This window comes from Marmota monax, unplaced genomic scaffold (assembly GCF_021218885.2).
Source record: "Marmota monax isolate L192 unplaced genomic scaffold, Marmota_monax_Labrador192_F-V1.1 WCK01_AAM20220418_F8-fsc00057, whole genome shotgun sequence".
NCBI lineage: Eukaryota > Metazoa > Chordata > Mammalia > Rodentia > Sciuridae > Marmota > Marmota monax.
In genome coordinates, this window is record NW_026693933.1 from 5,278,586 (window position 1) to 5,300,664 (window position 22,079).

The 22,079-nt window shown below is 38.3% G+C and overlaps 1 protein-coding gene across 20 annotated transcripts in view; it reads left to right on the forward strand.

Annotated features, from left to right (window-relative positions):
• Hdac9 (histone deacetylase 9) overlaps positions 1-22,079 on the forward strand; it is an 857,477-nt gene that overhangs the window by 821,131 nt on the left and 14,267 nt on the right. The gene's annotated exons all lie outside the window — the stretch shown is intronic.

The window sequence follows — 22,079 nt, forward strand, 5'->3', positions numbered from 1 at the left end:
ATGTCTTAGTTGTCTTTACAAATTTACAAACAGTAAAAAAAAAAAAAAAAAAAAAAAAAAAAAAAAAATCACTCTTTCTGTTGACTAGTAACATGGGTTTTGAAAAATGCATGCATTCATGTCCCTGCCTGCCACCACAGTTTTAACACAGATCATCACCCCAAAAATTCCTCCATGCTTTCCCTTTGTACTTATCTACTCCCCTCACTCCAAACCCATGGTAATCACTAATCTATTCTCTATTTAATTTGTTTTTACCTTTTCCAAAATTTTATATCAAAGGAATCATAAAATATGTAGCCCTTTGAGCCTAGATTCTTTGTCTTTGAAAATACGCTAAAATTCATCTATGTTTCTGACTGTATCAAGAGTTCACTACTTTGTATTGTTGGGTAGTATATATTATAGGGATATACCACAACTTTTTTGTCCATTTACCTACTGAATAATCTGCATCATTTCCCGTTTGGGGTGACAGTGAAAGAAGCTGCTCTCCACATTCACATACAAATTTTTATGTAGTCATAAGTTTTCATTTCTCTTGGGTAAGAACCTTGGAGTTGGACTGCCTAGTCCTATAGGAACTTCATTCTAAACTTGATGAGAAAATGCTTATCTGTTCTTCCATAGCATCTGTATTATTTTTGCATTCCCACTAGTAAAAGCTGTTGTTCTGTATCCTTACTTGGTATTGCTTGGTACTGTTTCTTTGTTTTACAGACATTCTAATAGGTATATAGTGATATCTCATTTTAATTTTAATTTCCATATATCTAATGATTTTGAGGATGTTTATATGCATGTTTGGATTCTGTATATCTGCTTTGGTGAATTGTTTTTTTAGATCTTTTGCTCATTTTTTAAATAGGGATTTTAATTTTCTTATTGTTGAATTTAGAAAATATTATATATATTCTAGATACGTAGTATTTGTCCAATATACGAATTTAATTCCTCATTTTAGTTAACCCCTCAAAAACGTTTGATACTATTGAACATGCCTTCTTTCTTAAAATACTTTCCCCTTCCCTCTTCCTATTTCTGGATTTCTTTCAAAAAACGTTCTCTCTTCTATCCATATGTTCCCTTACTGGCTTCATCATTCTCTGAATGAGTCCTTTTCATTTTATATATTCTTTTCCGAATGAGGAGGTTTCCTAATGTGGGAGATTTTAGGTTGTCTGCACAGAAGAAAGAAACTAAAAAAGGTCCAGTTGTTTTACTGAGCTGAGAATAGAGTGAAGTTTGAGGAGACTGAAGTGACTAGAATTCAAGAGGCAGAACCTTGGAGATGAAGTTCACATGCACACAGGGAGCTACATGTATCTGAATACTTCTTTACATGTATGAGTTGAAACTCCACAAAGCTGTGGATATAACCAATAGAAAACAGCAGGTGAAGCAATTCAAAGAGTTCATACAAAACTGGGAATAGTTTTCAATCCTGTTAACCTAAGTCGAGAGACCTCGTGATTCACAAGGTATCACATAGAGACATCATAATGGAAGATTGCTTGGGAACCACCCTAAAAAGAGTGCATGTAAGCCTCCAGAGGATTATATGATATGTAGATTAATGATATGTCAAAAGAATGTCCAACTCTCTTTCAAAACAAAAATAATCTAATAATGCCAAGCATCCAGATGGAAATCACTAGGCATGCAAAGAAGTTAAGGATGAAACACACAATATTTGAAATCAAGAAACACAACTGAGAGGGATTCATGGCAGTTTATACACTTTAAAAAGAAAATAAAACAGTGAAGTTGAAGACATGGTATCACAGTCTGTCCAAAGTACAGAAAGAAAAAAAACTGATAAAAATAGTGTATCAGTGATATGGGGACATCATCAGTCAGTCTAACAAATCTGAAATTGGAGCTAAGAGTTCATATATGTGTGTATTTGAAGAAATGATGGAAAAAGGTTTCCAAACTTGTTAAAATCTATGAATCCACAGATTACAGAAACCCAATGAATCTCAGGTGGAATAAAAATGAATAAAATCACTCTATTAGGGTTCTTTAGAGGAACAGAATCAACAGGAGGTATGATTATAAAAAAGGGATTTATTAAATTGGTTTAAATAACCAGAAGCAGGAGAGTCCACAGTGGCCTTCTGCAGGCTGGAGAGCTGGAGGAACTAGTAGTGAGCATCTCAAAATGCTGAAGTTTCAGAACAAGAAGGATCAATGATGCTGCCCCAATTCAAGATTGAAGTCTTCTGGAAACTCCCTGGAGAATTACTGGCAAAGTCTGCTTTGGAAGAGCAGAGGGAGAGTCTGAAATCCTCAGGAAGTCACAGCAGCAATCAAGGACTTGTTCAAGAAGAATGGAGCTTGCATCTGCCGCTGCTTCCTTTTTCTTCCAACTTTTATTCCTTCCAAGCCTCCAACCTATTGGACGGTGCTGACTGTGCTTAGGGAGGGTCTCCACTTCAGTTTGCTATCCCACATGCCAATCATTTCTAGACACACCTTCACTGACAAACCCAGAAGTCTCTTAATCTTCAGCATCTCTTAATCCAATCAATCTGACAATTCAGATCAACCATTACGATCACCTTGAGGAACATCATAATCAAATCTTAAAAGATGAGCAAACCCACGCCTGAACTCAGGCCCAGGTCAGGCACAGCACCAACCCCTGAGCCCACCTGGGAGCCAGGCCTAGCCCACCTCCATCTTGGAACACTGCAGCCATTGCCATAGACCTCCCCACACAGTAGCCTCCACCTTGCAAAAACAGACAGGGCTTAGAAACAGCTACACTTCATAACAGGCAGTCCAAAGCCATTGTAAGGCCTACTCATTCAGTCCCATCTCTGAAAGTGGTTGCATCCATCTTGGGACACCCCACTGCTATTTTGAGTCACTCTGCTATTGCCACTACTTTAGTTGTAGTAGCATCCATCCCGGGACACCAGCAGGGTCTGGAAGCCCAACACCAAGGTGAGATACAGATAATTAGCAGGGACACTATAAGATTATAGGATAGAAACTATAATACCTCAGATCCATACTTCAAGAAAGGAAGACACACAGAGAACATGAAAAAACAAGAGGAAAAAGTGCCCCAAACAAACCAGGATACTACAATAACAGAATCCGTGGACAGTGTAGTTGATGAAATGTCAGAGAAGTTCAGAATATACATAATTAAAATGATCTGTGAATTAAAGAAAGACCTAAATGAGCAAATACAGGCAAAAATTGATCACTCCAATAAAGAGATAAGGTAGCAAATACAGGTAGCAAAAATTACTTTAAGAAAGAGAGATTCTGAAAAAAAAATCAGAAATCCTTGAAATGAAGGAAAGAATAAACCAAATTTAAAAACTCAATAGAAAACATCACCAACAGACGAGATCATTTGGAAGACAGAATGTCTCAGATAATGAGGGCAAAGTATATACAATCTTGAAAATAAAGTTGACCACACAGTGAAAATGGTAAGAAACCATGAGCAGAGCATCCAAGAATTATGGATAGCATACAAAATTACATATAAGATGTTGTGAGGGGGAAGGGAAAAAAAGAGAGAGAGAAATGTGTTACAGTAGATGGGGTAGAGAGAGGTGATGGGAGGGGAGGGAGGGGAGGGGGGATAGGAAGGGCAGCAGAATATAACAGACACTATTATGGCAGTATGTATAAACGTGGCTGTATAACCAATGTGATCCTGCAATCTGTACACATGGAAAAATAAGAATTCATACCCCATTTGAATCAAATGTATGATATATGATATGTCAAGATCATTGTAATGTTTTGAGCAACTAACAAAAAAAAGACCAACTCCAAGAATTATTGGGATAAAGGAAGGCACAAAGATTCAAACCAAAGTGATACACAATCTCTTCAATGAAATAATATCTGAAAATTTCCCAAACATGAAGAATGAATTGGAAAATTAAATACAAGAAGCTTACAGGACACCAAATGTACAAAATAAAAGCAAATCTACACCAAGACACATTATAATGAAAATGCCTAGCATACAGAATAAGGATAGAATCTTAAAGGCTGCAAGAAAGAGGAATTAGATCATATACAGGGGCAGACCAATTTATATCTCAGCAGATTTTTCAACCCAGACCCTCAAAGCCAGTGAGATCCTGGAACAATATAAAGTAAACACTGAAAGACAATGAATGCCAACCAAGAATCTTGTATCCAGCCAAATTACGCTTCTGATTTGATGATGAAATAAAAACCTTTCATGATAAACAAAAGTTAAAAGAATTTACAGGAAGAAAGCTTGCACTAGAAAACATCCTCAGCAAAATATTCCAGGAGAATAAAATGGAAAACAACAATGAAAATCAGCAAAGGGTGGAACTACATGAAAGGAAAAGCCAATCAAAGGAGAAACCAAGTCAAATTAAAAACCAAAAATAACCAAAGTGTCCGGGAATACAAATCATATTTCAGTAGTAACCCTGAATGTGAATGGCCTAAACTCATCAATTAAAAGACATAAACTGACAGATTGGAATTAAAAAAAAAAAGACCCAACAATATTTTGCCTTCAAGAGACTCATCTCACAGGGAAAGACATCCACATACTGAAGGTGAAAGGGTGAGAATAAAACATACCAATCACATGGAACACCTAAATAAGCAGCGGTTTCCATCTTCATAGCAGATAAAGGGGACTTCAAACCAAAGCTAGTGAAAAGGAATAAAGAAGGACATTTTATACTGCTTTAGGAATTCATACATCAACAAGACATAAAAATCATAAATATCTATGCCCCAAACAATGCGGCATCTATGTATGTCAAACAAACTCTTCTCAAATACAAGCACCAAATAGACCACAATACAATAGTACTAGGTGATTTTAATACACCATTCTCACCACTGGATAGATGTTCCAAGCAAAAATTAAGTAAAATAAACTATAGAACTCAATAATACAACCAATAATTTGGACTTAACAGACATATATAGAATATTCCATCTGTCAATGAGCAAATATGGATCCTTCTCCAAAATAGATAATATGTTATGTCACAAAGGAAGTCTTGGCAAATACAAAAAAAAAAAAAAATAGAGATACTACTCTGCATTCTATCAGACCATAATGGAATGAAATTAGAAATCAATGATAAAAGTTAAAAGAGAAGCTACTCTTACTCTTGGAGACTAAACAGTATGCTCTTGAATGACACATGGAAAACAAAAGACATCAGGAGGGAGATAAAAATAATTCTTGGAGGTAAATGAGAACTCAGATATAAAAACTTATCAAAATCTGTGGGTCACTATGAAGGCAGGGCTAAGAGGAAAGTTCATTGCATCAAATTCATTCATTAAAAAAGAAGAAAAAGTCAATAAATAAACAATCTGACATTACATTTCAAAGCCCTAGAAAAAAAACAAAACAACACCAAAAGTATAGAAGAAAGGAAATAATTAAAATCAGGGTGGAAATCAATGAAATTGAAATGAAAGAAACAATTCAAAAAATTGACAAAACAAAAAGCTTGTTCTTTGAATATATAAATAAAATTGACAAACCCTTAGCCACCCTAACAAAAAGAAGGAGGGAGAAAACTCAAATTACTAAAATTTGTGATGAAAAAGGAAATATCACAACAGACACTATTGAAATACAGAAGACAATTAGAAACTATTTTGAAAATTTATACTCCATAAAACAGAAAACTTCAAAGACACTGACAAATTTCTAGAGGCATGTGATCAACCCAAACTAAGTCAAGAGGACATACACAATTTAAACAGATCAATTTCAAGCAAGAAAAGAGAAGACATCATCAAAAGCCTACTAACCAAGAAAAGTCCAGGACCAGATGGATTCACAGCTGAATTCTACAATATCTACAAAGAAGAATGAATACCAATACTCCTCATATTATTCCATGAGATAGCAAAGGAAGGAACCCCTCCAAACTCATTCTATGAAGCTAGTATCATCCTGCTACCAAAACCCAGGCAGAGATACATCAAGGAAAGAAAATTCCAGACCAATATCCCTGATGAACCTTGATGCAAAAACTCTCAACAAAATTCTGGCAAATTGCATACAAAAACAAACTGAAAAAATAGTGCATCATGATCAAGTGTGGTTCATCCAGTGATGCAAGGTTGGTTCAACATACAGAAATCAATAAATATAATTCATCACATCAGTAGATTTAAAGATAAGAATCACATGATTATATCAATTAATGCAGAGAAAGCATTTTACAAAATATAACATTCTTTCATGCAAAACACTAAAAGAACTAGGGATAGTAGAAATATACCTCAACATTGTAAAAGCTATCTATGCTAAACACAAGGCCAACATCATTCTAAATGGAGAAAAATTGGAAGCATTCTCTCTAAAAACTGGAACAAGACAGGGATGCCCTCTTTTATCACTTCTATTCCACATAGTCCTTGAAACTCTTGTCAGAGCAATTAGACAGATGAAAAAAATTAAAAGGATGCAAATAGGAAAAGAAGAACTCAAACTATCATTATTTGCTGATGACATGATTCTATAATTAGAAGATCCAGAAAACTTCTAGAACTAGTAAATGAATTCAGCAAAGTAGCAGGATATAAAATCAAAACCCATAAATCAAATGCATTTCTATATGTCAGTGATGAATCCTCTGGAAAAAAAAATTAAGAAAACTACTCCATTCACAATAGCCTCAAAAGAAAAAACAAACTTGAGAATCAACTTAATAAAAGAGGTGAAAGACCTCTCCAATAAAAACTACAGAATACTAAAGAAAGAAATTGAAGAAGACCTTAAAAGACAGAAAGGTCTCCCATGCTCTTGGATAGGCAAAATTAATATTATCAAAATGGCCATACTACCCAAAGCGCTATACAGATTCAATGTGATTCCAATTCAAATCCCAACATAATTTCTTATAGAAATAGAAAAAGCAATCATGAAGTTCATTTGGTAAAATAAGAGATACAGAATAGCCAAAGCAATCCTTAGCAAGAAGAGTAAAGCTAGAGGCATCACAATACCAGATCCTAAACTATACTACAAAGCAAACTAGAAAAAATAGTATGGTATTGGAACCAAAGTAGACATGTAGACCAATGGTACAGAATAAAAGATGCAGAGACAAAACCACATAAATACAGTTATCTCATACTAGACAAAGGCACCAAAAACATACATGGAGAAAACATAGCCTCTTCAACAAATGGTGCTGGAAGAACTGAAAATTCATATGCACCAAAGTGAAAATAAACCCCTATCTTTCACCATGTACATTACTCAACTCAAAGTGGATCAAGGACCTATGAATTAGGCCAGAGACCCTGCACCTAACAGAGGAAAAAGTAGGTCCAAATCTTCAACACATTGGATTAGGCCCTGACTTCCTTAATAAGACTCCTAAAGCACAAGAAATAAAATCAAGAATTAATAAATGGGATAGATCGGATCAAACTAAAAAGCTTCTTCTCATCAAAAGAAACAATCGATGAGCAGAAGAGAGAGCCTACATTTTTGGAGCAAAATTTTTCCACATGCACATCAGATAGAGCACTAATCTCCAGGATTAAAGAACTCAAAAATCTTAACACCAATAAAACAAACAACCCAATCAATAAATGGGGTAAGGAGCTGAACAGACACTTCTCAGAAGAAGATGTACATTCAATCAACAAATATATGAAAAAATGTTCAATATCTTTAGTAATTAGAGAAATGCAAGTCAAAATTACACTAAGATTTCAGCTCGTGCCAGTCAGAATGGCAGTTATCAAGAACTGCCATGTTGTCAAGGATGTACATTGCTGGTGGGAGTGCAAATTGGTGCAACCAATCTGGAAAGCAGTATGGAGATTCCTTAGAAAACTTGGAATTAAACCACCAGTTGACCCAGCTATCCCACTCCTCAGTCTATACCCAAATAACTTAAAATCAACATACTATAGTAATGCAGCCACATCAATGTTTATAGCAGCACAATTAACAAGAGATAAACTGTAGAAGCAACCTAGATGCCCTTCAATAGATGAATGGATAAAGAAACTGTTGTATATATACACAATGTAATATTACTCAGCTTTAAACAAGAATAAAATTATGGCATTTGGAGGTAAATGGATGGAGTTGGAGAATATCACACTAAGCAAAGTAAGCCAATCCCAAGAAACCAAAGACCTAATGTTTTCTCTGATAAGTGGATGCTGATCTATATTGTGGGTGGGAGGCATGAGAAAAAATGGAGGAACTTTGATGGGGCAAAGGGGAGGGAGTAAAGAGGAGGGGGTTTTTGGGCAGGAAAGATGGTGGAATGAGATGGACATCATTACCCTAGGTACATGTGTGACTGCACATATGATGCGATACTACATTCTGTACAATCAGAGAAATTGAACTTGTGCTGCAGTTGTGTACAATGAATCAAAATGTATTCTGCTGTAATATATACATAATTAAAATAATTTAATTAATTAATAAAAATTATATTACATATAAAGAAACAAAGGTATAGATGATAGAGATAAAAAAATTAGTTGCAAAAGTATTATGTCAAGTGAAAGAAGCCAAAACTGTACTGTCTGGTCCCATTTATATCAAATTCAAGAAAAAACAAAAATATGGTGCAGAATTTCAGTGGTTGACAATGGTCAAGAAGGAAGGAGAGTATGGAATTGATTCCAAAGGGTCAAGGGGAACTTTTCAGGGTGATGAAAATATTCTGCATTTTAATTATTATACCTATTATACGACTGTGTACATTTGTCAACAAGCATCATCTTAATTAAATCCTAATATTAGCAAATTTTATTCAGTGTTACTATAGCTCAATGAAGCTGATAAGAAATAGTTACCAAATGGAGCAAAAATATGTTTTCGAAGCTTTTGGAGAACTTCAATGACAGTAAATAGTGCTTGCAAGAAGAAACATATTTAAATTGATCCTTATTAAAGCAAGGAAATAATTGAGCAAGGATAAGTGCTCAAATCATGCACAAAATTTTATTTATTTAAGAACTCTGTGTATAGATGGAATCTTTGATCAAACTCTTACAGTTAGATAAATTCATATTTGATGATCTGGAATGGAATGAAGTAAAAAATATCAAAAGTTTTTCTGCATCTGATTTGTTAAATTTTGAAGATTCATAAATAGGAAACTTTTTATTGTTTTGTCTTATAAAATATTTGACAAAGATGTTTTCTATTTTGAAAGGAGAAAAAAAAGATAGTAGTCCTGAAAACTTTTGGAACACAGTACTTATTTCAATATCTTAAAAACTAGATATGAAAACAATCCCATTTGGTAGAAGTTGCTCTGAGTTTTCCAGATTTGTAGAGATAGTATTTCTCAGCAAAAATATCACTGTCTCTTGAAAAGAAAAATTAAAGACACCAACAGTTTCAAGTTAACTGTAAAATTTTAACTTTGAAAAAGATTGTAAGCAGTTTTATGAAAAAAAATCTAAAATATTTGGATTCCTTTGAAACAGAAAGCTTATTCTTCATAAAAATATTAGTGATATTGTAGGTGAACAATATAACCACAAAAGAATTATCATACATGAATATCTACCAAGCATAATTATGTTTATGTTATTTTCTAACATTTTTATAATCACTATAAATATACTGGTTTCTGTGCCTTGAGATACATGACTTAAGCAGATTTTATTTATGCATCTTAAAGCTGAATATTCATGTGAAAGTAAGCTTTGAATAGGACTATTCCATGGGTCTAAATTAAAAATAATTTTTTGATGAATAAATATTTTTATAATGTAAATTTTATCCTTGGCTCTACTTAACCTCAAAATTACCACAATATGGATGAAAAATTTAATTACTGGGTTACTCAATTTTTACACCAATTTTCAATGCATTTTTTATCTTTACATTTATACAATGTTTTAGAACCTGATAAAGTTCTTCATTTAGCTAAAAAAATCTTAACCAGTAAGTCCCATGTTTTGAATTCTATAGTATTTCAAGGAAATTGACATAGGTGCATTAAAATAGGTTGGAAATTATAATCCAGAGCTTATATAAATTATTATATTAATTAATATCACTACAGTATAATTATTGTCATTATATAATTATATATTATATACTATATTTAAATTTTTCTAGGTGTTCCACATTTGGGACATTGGGATAAAATGGGCTCAATTAAGTATTAAGAATCTCTAGAGAATCTACAAGCCTGGTTCTCTCATAAACCCTAGGCGTTGATAAACTCTAAGCTTGAGGAGGACAGGAAGAGGTTTAATTTAGTATTTTTTCTTTTTCTGTGAGAACATGGTGTGTAAAGATGATAGGCAGTACCATTCTAATGGCAAGAAGTTTTTTTAAAAAATAATCAGAAGGCATGACTCTGAGGCTCCCAGACGACGAGGGAACAGGAGACTTGAGGGTCAAGTGATTTTTAAATTGTCCGGAGGCTTTGATTGGGAAAACATTTGGTGAACGCTTTATTTCTAAGACAGACTTGCATAAGTTGACAACTATTATCTTACCAAATTGTTCATTACCAGAAGTGTTATGGTTTTTCCTGAAGTCTGATTACACAGTACCCACCCATAAGATGCCCTCTCTTGACTCCTATCTGACCCAGTGAAATTCCATCTGTGGTTCCCACCCTGATCCCGACTGTCCTCCTTCCACTATCTACTTCATACCTTTATTGTGCATTCATTCTTTGCTTTACCTTTGCCAGATAAAACAAAAATGCAGAATAATGAGGGCTGAGTAGTTCTTTAAAAAAGTGCTGAAAAGTGGGAAGATTTACATAGTGGGAAAAGCGAATAAGGATAAAGGATATGACTGAAGAGGGAGTGTGCACTCCAGTTTGAATGGAAAACTCCTCTCCTTTGCCAGTTTTATTGCCATAGGAGAGCAACTCAGTGGTGCCGGTTGCTAATATTTTACTTTATGAATAGCAACTCCTGTGAACTCTACTCATAAAGCTTGGTTCATTTCTCTTATGTGCTAATGGCATTATTATTCCCATGCCAATAGATATGAGTTTCTTGAACATCTGTTTCTGAAAGAAAAAAAAAAAACTACACAACACATGAAAATATAACCCATAAATTATGGGGTCTGAGTTGTCCACATATTGCATAGTCTGTGTTATACCTACTTGCATTTTAATTATTCTCTTTTGTGAACATAGATAGTGGTCTATAAGTACATTATTAATGTAGAACATTTTTCTTGTTTTTTTTACATCTTGCTAAAGGCCAAATTGAATTTTTTTTTTAATTTTTTATTGTTGGCTGTTCAAAACATTACATAGTTCTTGATATATCATATTTCACAATTTGATTCAAGTGGGTTATGAGCTCCCATTTTTACCCCATATACAGATTGCAGAATCACATCAGTTACACATCCATTGATTTACATATTGCCATACTAGTGTCTGTTGTATTCTGCTGCCTTTCCTATCCTCTACTATCCCCCCTCCCCTCCCCTCCCCTCCCCTCCCCTCTTCTCTCTCTGCTCCCTCTACTGACATTCGTTTGTCCCCCTTATATTATTTTTCCCCTTCCCCTCACTTCCTCTTGTATGTACTTTTGTATAACTCTGAGGGTCTCCTTCCATTTCCATGCACTTTCCCTTCTCTCTCCCTTTCCCTCCCACCTCTCATCCCTGTTTAATGTTAATCTTCTTCTCATGCTCTTCGACCCTACTCTGTTCTTAGTTACTCTCCTTATATCAAAGAAGACATTTGGCATTTGTTTTTTAGGGATTGGCTAGCTTCACTTAGCATAATCTGCTCTAATGCCATCCATTTCCCTGTAAATTCTATGATTTTGTCATTTTTTAATGCAGAGTAATACTCCATTGTGTATAAATGCCACATTTTTTTTATCCATTCATCCATTGAAGGGCATCTAGGTTGGTTCCACAGTCTAGCTATTGTGAATTGTGCTGCTATGAACATCGATGTAGCAGTGTCCCTGTAGCATGCTCTTTTTAGGTCTTTAGGGAATAGACCGAGAAGGGGAATAGCTGGGTCAAATGGTGGCTCCATTCCCAGCTTTCCAAGAAATCTCCATACTGCTTTCCAAATTGGCTGCACCAATTTGCAGTCCCACCAGCAATGTACAAGTGTACCCTTTTCCCCACATCCTCGCCAGCACTTGTTGTTGTTTGACTTCATAATGGCTGCCAATCTAACTGGAGTGAGATGGTATCTTAGGGTGGTTTTGATTTGCATTTCTCTGACTGCTAGAGATGGTGAGCATTTTTTCATGTACTTGTTGATTGATTGTATGTCCTCCTCTGAGAAGTGTCTGTTCAGGTCCTTGGCCCATTTTTTGATTGGGTTGTTTGTTCTCTTATTGTCTAATTTTTTGAGTTCTTTGTATACTCTGGATATTAGGGCTCTATCTGAAGTGTGAGGAGTAAAGATTTGTTCCCAGGATGTAGGCTCTCTATTTACCTCTCTTATTGTATCTTTTGCAGAGAAAAAACTTTTTAGTTTGAGTAAGTCCCATTTGTTGATTCTAGTTATTAACTTTTGTGCTATGGGTGTCCTATTGAGGAATTTGGAGCCCGACCCCACAGTATGCAGATCGTAGCCAACTTTTTCTTCTATCAGACGGCGTGTCTCTGATTTGATATCAAGCTCCTTGATCCATTTTGAATTCACTTTTGTGCATGGCGAGAGAAAGGGATTCAGTTTCATTTTGTTGCATATGGATTTCCAGTTTTCCCAGCACCATTTGTTGAAGATGCTATCCTTCCTCCATTGCATGCTTTTAGCCCCTTTATCAAATATAAGGTAGTTGTAGTTTTGTGGATTGGTTTCTGTGTCCTCTATTCTGTACCATTGGTCCACCCGCCTGTTTTGGTACCAGTACCATGCTGTTTTTGTTACTATTGCTCTGTAGTGTAGTTTGAAGTCTGGTATCGCTATACCGCCTGATTCACACTTCCTGCTTAGCATTGTTTTTGCTATTCTGGGTCTTTTGTTTTTCCATATGAATTTCATGATTGCTTTCTCTATTTCTACAAGAAATGCCTTTGGGATTTTGATTGGCATTGCATTAAACCTATAGAGAACTTTTGGTAATATCGCCATTTTGATGATGTTAGTTCTGCCTATCCATGAACAGGGTATATTTTTCTATCTTCTAAGATCTTCTTCTATTTCTCTCTTTAGGGTTCTGTAGTTTTCATTGTATAAGTCTTTCACCTCTTTTGTTAGGTTGATTCCCAAGTATTTTATTTTTTTTGAAGATATTGTGAATGGAGTGGTTGTCCTCATTTCCATTTCAGAGGATTTGTCGCTGATATACAGGAATGCCTTTGATTTATGCGTGTTGATTTTATATCCTGCCACTTTGCTGAATTCATTTATTAGCTCTAATAGTTTCTTTGTAGACCCTTTTGGGTCTGCTAGGTGTAGAATCATGTCATCTGCAAATAGTGATAATTTAAGTTCTTCTTTTCCTATTTTGATGCCTTTAATTTCTTTCATCTGTCTAATTGCTCTGGCCAGTGTTTCGAGAACTATGTTGAACAGAAGTGGTGAGAGAGGGCATCCCTGTCTTGTTCCAGATTTTAGAGGGAATGCCTTCAATTTTTCTCCATTCAGAATGATGCTAGCCTGAGGCTTAGCATAGATTGCTTTTACAATATTGAGGTATGTTCCTGTTATCCCTAGTTTTTCTAGAGTTTTGAACAAAAAGGGATGCTGTACTTTGTCAAATGCTTTTTCCGCATCTATCGAGATGATCATATGATTCTTATTTTTAAGTCTATTGATGTGGTGAATAACATTTATTGATTTCCGTATATTGAACCAGCCTTGCATCCCAGGGATGAATCCTACTTGATCATGGTGCACAATTTTTTTGATAAGTTTTTGTATCCGAGTGGCCAGAATTTTATTGAGGATCTTTGCATCTAGGTTCATTAGAGATATTGGTCTGTAGTTTTCTTTCTTTGAAGTGTCTTTGTCTGGTTTAGGTATCAGGGTGATGTTGGCCTCGTAGAATGAATTTGGAAGTTCTCCCTCTTTTTCTATTTCCCGAAGTAGCTTGAAAAGTATTGGTATTAGTTCCTCTTTAAAGGTTTTGTAAAACTCTGCTGTATACCCATCCGGTCCTGGGCTTTTCTTAGTTGGTAGTCTTTTGATGGTTTCTTCTATTTCCTCAATTGATATTGGTCTGTTTAGGTTGTCTATATCCTCCTGACTCAATCTGGGCAGATCATATGACTTAAGAAATTTATCTATGCCTTCACTATCTTCTAATTTATTGGAGTATAAGGATTCAAAATAATTTTTGATTATCTTCTGTATTTCTGAAGTGTCTGTTGTGATATTGCCTCTTTCATCCCGTATGTTAGTAATTTGAGTTCTCTCTCTTCTTCTCTTCGCTAGCATGGCTAAGGGTCTGTCGATTTTGTTTATTTTTTCAAAGAACCAACTTTTAGTTTTGTCAATTTTTTCAATTGTTTCTTTTGTTTCGATTTCATTAATTTCAGCTCTGATTTTCATTATTTCTTGCCTTCTACTTCTTTTGCTGTTGTTTTGCTTCTTTTTCTAGGATTTTGAGATGAAGTATGAGATCATTTATTTGTTGGTTTTTTCTTTTTTTAAGGAATGAACTCCACGCAATGAATTTTCCTCTTAGAACTGCTTTCAATGTGTCCCATAGATTCCGATATGTTGTGTCTGTGTTTTCATTAATCTCTAAGAATTTTTTAATTTCTTCCTTGATGTCTTCTATAACCCATTGATCGTTCAGTAACCTATTGTTCATTCTCCAAGTGATGTATTCTTTTCCCTTCCTTCTTTTATCATTGATTTTCAGTTCTATTCCATTATGATCAGATAGGATGCATTGTATTATCTCTACTCCTTTATATTGTCTAAGAGTTTCCCTGTGACATAATATATGATCTATTTTTGAGAAGGATCCATGTGCTGCTGAGAAAAAAGTGTAACTGCTTGATGTTGGGTGGTATATTCTATATATGTCAATTAAGTCTAGGTTATTAATTGTGTTATTGAGTTCTATAGTTTCCTTATTCAACTTTTGTTTGGAAGATCTGTCCAGTGGTGATAGAGGTGTGTTGAAGTCTCCCATGATTATTGTATGGTGGTCTATTAGACTCTTGAACTTGAGAAGAGTTTGTTTGATGAACATAGCTGCACCATTGTTTGGGGCATATATATTTATGATTGTTATGTCTTGTTGGTGTATGGTTCCCTTGAGCAGTATGTAGTGTCCCTCTTTATCCCTTTTGATTAACTTTGGCTTGAAATCTATTTTATTTGATATGAGTATGGATACTCCTGCTTGTTTCCGAAGTCCATATGAGTGATATGATTTTTCCCAACCTTTCACCTTCAGCCTATGTATGTCTTTTCCTATCAAATGCGTCTCCTGTAGGCAGCATATTGTTGGGTCTTGTTTTGTGATCCTTTCTACTAGCCTGTGTCTCTTGATTGGTGAGTTTAAGCCATTAACATTTAGGGTTATTATTGAGATATGGGTTGTTCTTCCAGCCATGTTTGTTTATTTCTGTTACTAAACATGGTTTGTTTTCCTCTTTGATTATTTTCCCCCCTTTAGTGTCCTACCTCCCACTGTTGGTTTTCATTGTTATTTTCCATTTCCTCTTCCTGTAATGTTTTGCCAAGGATGTTTTGAAGAGATGGTTTTCTAGCTGCAAGTTCTTTTAACTTTTGTTTATCGTGGAAGATTTTAATTTCATCTTCCATCCTGAAGCTTAATTTCGCTGGAAACACAATTCTTGGTTGGAACCCATTTTCTTTCAGTGTTTGAAATATGTTATTCCAGGGTCTTCTAGCTTTCAGAGTCTGTGTTGAAAGATCAGCTGATATCCTGATTGGCTTACCCCTAAATGTGATCTGCTTCCTTTCTCTTATAGCTTTTAAAATTCTCTCCTTATTCTGTATGTTGGGCATCTTCATTATAATGTGTCTAGGTGTGGGTCTCTTATGATTTTGCACATTCGGCGTCCTGTAGGCTTCTAGGATTTGGGGTTCTGTCTCATTCTTCAAGTCTGGGAAGTTTTCTCGTATTATTTCATTGAATAGATTGCTCATTCCTTTGGTTTGAAACTCTGTCCCTTCCTGTATCCCAATGACTCTTAAATTTGGTCTCTTGATGTTATCCCATATTTCTTGGATGTTCTGCTCATGGTTTCTTAACAGTCTTGCTGAGCTGTCTATGTTCTTTTCAAGTTGAAATACTTTATCTTCATTGTCTGATGTTCTGTCTTCTAAGTGTTCTACTCTGCTGGTAGTATTCTCAATTGAGTTTTTAAGTTGGCTTATTGCTTCCTGCATTTCTAGGATTTCTGTTTGTTTGTTTTTTATAACCTCTATTTCCCTGTATACTTGATCTTTTGCTTCTTGGATTTGTTTATGTAATTCATTGTTGAAGTGATCTTTCATTGTCTGATTTTGCTGTCTGATGTCTTCCTTGAGACTCCAGATCATCTGAAGCATGTATATCCTGAATTCTTTATCTGACATTCCATCTGCTGCAGCTATTACCTCTTCTAACGTTGAGTTGACCTGCAATGCTTGTGGTCCTTTCTTTCCTTGTCTCCTCATACTGTTCGCGTTCCTTTCTACTTGGTGAAACTGTTGTGCTATTGAATTTTCCCCCTATATATTTATATTGGTCTTGTATAATTGCAAAGTCTCCCTCGCAGGCGCGGGCGGTGGCTCTGTCCCTCTGCGGGCCGCTAGGCTTGTTCTGTCGGTGGTCACAGTTCTGTCTACTTTGCAGGAGCAGGCAGCGGCACTGCCCCTCTGCAGGCCTCTGGGGCTGTACTGCCAGTGGGTCGCAGGTGCACCTACCTTGCAGGCGCTGGGGGGGGCAGCTCTACCCTTCCTCAGGCCACTGGGCCTGTTCTGTCTCTCGGTTGCAGGTCTGGCCTGTTCTGATGGTGGTCACAGTTCCGTCTACCTTGCAGGCGCTGGGGGGAGGGGGCGGCTCTGCCTCTCAGCAGGTCACTGCTCCTCTTCTGCCGGAGGGTCGCAGGCCCGCCCACCTTGCAGGAGTGATTGGAAGCTCTGTCCCGCCGCGGGCCACTGGGCCTTTTCTGTCGGTGGTCACAGTTCCCCTACCTGGCAGGCGCGGGGGGTGTGGGGCGGCTCTGCCCCTCAGCAGGCCGCTGGGCCTGCTCTGTGCATGGTCACAGTTCCCTCTACTTTGCAGGCACAGGGGGAGGGGGCGGCTCAGCCTCTCAGCAGGACGCTGCTCCTCTTCTGCCGGTGGGTCACAGGCCCGCCTACCGTGCAGGAGTGATTGGAAGCTCTGTCCCACCGCGGGCCACTGGGCCTTTTCTGTCGGTGGTCACCGTTCCACCTACCTGGGAGGCGCGGGGGTGGGGGGCGGCTCTGCCCCTCAGCAGGCCGCTGGGCCTGCTCTGTGCATGGTCACAGTTCCCTCTACCTTGCCGGTGCAGGGGGAGGGGGCGGCTCTGCCTCTCAGCAGGCCTCTGCTCCTCTTCTGCCGGTGGGTCGCAGGCCCGCCTACCTTGCAGGAGTGATTGGAAGCTCTGTCCCGCCGCGGGCCCCTGGGCCTTTTCTGTCCGTGGTCACAGTTCCACCTACCTGGCAGGCACGGGGGGTGGGGGGCGGCTCTGCCCCTCAGCAGGCCGCTGGGCCTGCTCTGTGCGTGGTCACAGTTCCCTCTACTTTGCCGGCGCAGGGGGAGGGGGCGGCTCAGCCTCTCAGCAGGATGCTGCTCCTCTTCTGCCGGTGGGTCGCAGGCCCGCCTACCTTGCAGGAGTGATTGAAAGCTCTGTCCCACCGCGGGCCACTGGGCCTTTTCTGTCGGTGGTCACCTGGCAGGCGCGGGGGGTGGGGGGGTGGCTCTGCCCCTCAGCAGGCCGCTGGGCCTGCTCTGTGCGTGGTCACAGTTCCCTCTACCTTGCCGGTGCAGGGGGAGGGGACGGCTCAGCCTCTCAGCAGGCTGCTGCTCCTCTTCTGCCGGTGGGTCGCAGGCCCGCCTACCTTGCAGGAGTGATTGGAAGCTCTGTCCCGCCGCGGGCCACTGGGCCTTTTCTGTCCGTGGTCACAGTTCCACCTACCTGGCAGGCGCGGGGGGTGGGGGGCGGCTCTGCCCCTCAGCAGGCCGCTGGGCCTGCTCTGTGAGTGGTCACAGTTCCCTCTACTTTGCCGGCGCAGGGGGAGGGTGCGGCTCAGCCTCTCAGCAGGCCGCTGCTCCTCTTCTGCCAGTGGGTCGCAGGCCCGCCTACCTTGCAGGAGTGATTGGAAGCTCTGTCCCGCCGCGGGCCACTGGGCCTTTTCTGTCCGTGGTCACAGTTCCACCTACCTGGCAGGCGCGGGGGGTGGGGGGCGGCTCTGCCCCTCAGCAGGCCGCTGGGCCTGCTCTGTGCGTGGTCACAGTTCCCTCTACTTTGCCGGCGCAGGGGGAGGGGGCGGCTCAGCCTCTCAGCAGGACGCTGCTCCTCTTCTGCCGGTGGGTCGCAGGCCCGCCTACCTTGCAAGAGTGATTGGAAGCTCTGTCCCACCGTGGGCCACTGGGCCTTTTCTGTCGGTGGTCACCTGGCAGGCGCGGGGGGTGGGGGGTGGCTCTGCCCCTCAGCAGGCCGCTGGGCCTGCTCTGTGCGTGGTCACAGTTCCCTCTACCTTGCCGGTGCAGGGGGAGGGGACAGCTCAGCCTCTCAGCAGGCTGCTGCTCCTCTTCTGCAGGTGGGTCGCAGGCCCGCCTACCTTGCAGGAATGATTGGAAGCTCTGTCCCACTGCGGGCCACTGGGCCTTTTCTGCCAAATTGAATTTAAAATCTTTAAATTCTAAGTCAGGGACCTCACATATTTGGATAAGAGCCAAACTTCTATTATTTGATCTTAACAGCAGAATATTTTATACACATTAAATTTTATCCAAAAACATCTCAAATATTTAAAATCACATACTTATAGGTCAAAATTTGAAGGATCATTGTCAGTCATTCTTCCTAAAGATTAATCTTAAGAATACATGCCTTTTCATTGTCTTTTGGGAGCAAAATTGTTTGTTATTTATGGCCAGGAGTTTTCTTCTTGAGGAAAAATTTACAGTGCTTGAAAATGAAAGTCCTCAGTCATTGTAGATATGTCATTATCTGAAAGTCAATGCTTAATATCCTCTTTGCGGGTTCATAGGCTCATAGAAATGTAATGCTTTTTTAACATAACAAATGTATGATAATATCCAAGAGTGATTTGTTAACAAGATCAGAAGAATCACCATTAGTGAGAATTAGAGCAGAATTAAATCTTTCATAATCATTAAACTCTTGGTGCCATTATTTTGTAAATATGGAGACTGTTCTTCAAAGTGATTCCATGACTTTCCTAAAATTAGCATAAGATTAGCAGTCTGAAAATCTTGTATTTTAGTTCAGAGCTCCACCTTTGTGTACTTTGTATTTATACTTTTCAGTGAACATTGGTCTCCAGTTTTATCATAGATTCATTGATGACTTACCTGGTAACCTAGTACTTGCAATAGTACAAGGTTATGAGAAATGAAGTGCTTTAGTTGCTTTTTTGTCACTGACCAAAATGATGGGTCAAGAACAATTAGAGGAGGAACTTTATTTTGGCTCATGGCTTCATAAGTCTCAGTCTACAGCTGGCCAACTTCAAAGCTCTGGTTTGCAGTGTGGCAAAACATCATGGTAGAAGGGCACGGTGGAGGAAAGCATCTCAGAACTTGGCCACCAGGAAGCAGAGAGAGTGCTCCGCTCACCAGGACAAAATATAATCCCCAACACATGCCCCTAGTGACCCACCTGCTCCAACCACACCCTACCTGCTTTTAGTTATCACCTAGTTAATCCATACCAGTGGATTAACTCACTGGTTAGGCTATAACTCTCACAACCAAATCATTTGACCACTGAACGTTCTTTGTCTCACACATGTAATTTTGGGGGAGCACTACATATCCAAACTAAAATAAAGTGTAGAAAAAAACAAGTTTGAACATGGTGGTCTTTCTTTGTGCAAAAAAAAAAAAAAAAATCCACACCAGAAAGTCCAAAAAAAAGTGTGCGGAGACACATATCTAAGGAACAAAGATAGCTTGATATTTCTTTTCTGGTAAAGTGAAGAATCTGTAATGTGCACAATGCTTTTAAGTCAAGATTTTCATATATTGAGAATATTTTTGTGTGTACTGGGTGGAAGATGGAGGAGGACAGCATAGTATAAAGGAAGAGATTTGTGAATTAATCTGTCCTGGGAAAGAATTAAAGCTCCTCTGATCCTGAGCAATGTGACCTTTGAAAAAATTATCTAACATGAAGATTAAATGAAAACAAATTAGAAATGTTAAAAATCCCTATCACACAGTCTTTGACATATATTAGGTGTTCAGTAATGCTAGTGTCTCCTCCCTGTAGTTTTTATAACATAATTTGACCATCAATCATCAGTTATTTGTGGTGTGTTTGTCAGAGTCCCTGCACTTGTCACTCCAGAGAACAAGGAAAGAATGCCATCCCACATCACTAGCTTTGTGAATATAATGTGCTAAAGTAGTGCTTAATGACATTTTGTGAAACTCATTGCAACTCTATTTACTAAACTAATTGATGGTTATAGCATTTCCAAGTTGGGTAGGATAATAATGACATTGTATTCTAGAGTAATTAGGCACTTGCAATGAAATTATCAATTCAAGGACAAGTTTCAGGTTTGAGAGATGTGAGGAATACTGAAGAAAAAGCCAAGATATATTTCCATTGCTTACCTCCTAAAGGTCCCTAATTCATCTTCTCATTTCTATTCCATCTTGATTTACTACCTGGACTTTTGCCAGGATGTAAAATTGGTCTTTCTGCCACTATCCTCATCACTTTTTGATCCATCTTCCATGATCTTTCCAGAGAAATCTTCTTAAAACATTAATCTGATTATGTACCTCTTCTACTTATAAGTACAAGGTTGAAGTCCAAGATCATCGGCATGTTGTTCAAGATTGTGTTAGTTTGCCTTTGCCTACAATAGCAGTCATTCATTACACGCCAGACTCTTTCTGTGTTTCACTTGCACTTCCAATAAAGCACAGAGACCTAGTTTCTATATCTCTGCATGTAGTATTTCCTCTTCTGGGGTTACCCACACACCACCACCTCTCCCTATTTTAGTTTGATCAGCTTCTGTTTGCCTTTCAAATACTTGACAAAGTGCTATTTTTTTCCCTAGTAAACTTTCCCTTATTTTGCTATCACTGTAAGCATATGTTGCGTTTATTCCCTCCCAAGGATAATATGGAATTTTTACACACAGATGTGCCATTGTTAACTAGTAGGATTAACTCAACCAGAATGGATTTCTTAGGATTAGGAACCTCTTTGTGACATCAACATCTAACATAGTCTCAGCTTCCAAAAAATATTAGTTTGTGGCTTCATTGACATAACTATTGTTTGATTCAAATTAAAACATTTGTGACTTTCAGACTTTGGACATAGCAGATGATCACAGTAAGTAGTGTGGACACTTATGTCAGAGAGTGTTTTTGGCATGCAGAATGCACAGGGAGACTGAGTCTTTTTCCCTAATGTGACATTCATTCCTTTGTGAAACAGTACAGTAAAGAAGTCCAATCACAAAGTATTTGAGCTGGAAAATATTTGAAGCAATCCCCATCTTGGAAGAAGCAGAAATAAAGTCCTAGCAGGCCTATGAGCATGATAGGGATGTCCAGAGGCAGAGGTGGGTCCAGAGCCCAGTTAGCTTACTTTCTAGTCCAGTATTCATCTATCTTCTTTTTGCACTCAAGCAAGACTTTATTTTTTTTTTATTTGAAATAAGCAAATCCTCAGCATGCCAAGTTTCCATCTAATTGGTCAAGTTGTAAAGATAGTTCTAACCTGATGAGTCATGTCAGCATCTAGGGAGATTTTCCGGCTTTGATTTGAGACTCAACATTTCACACACATACACTAAAAAAAAAAAAAAAAAAAAGCTTAGGGGCTGCAAGAAGGAGGGCTTTGCCTCTCCTCTTTTATATTTAGCCCACTAGCATGTTCTCATGAAATGACTATTTTCCTCTTATTCTCCTTCTCTGCCTTGTCTCACAAAAAG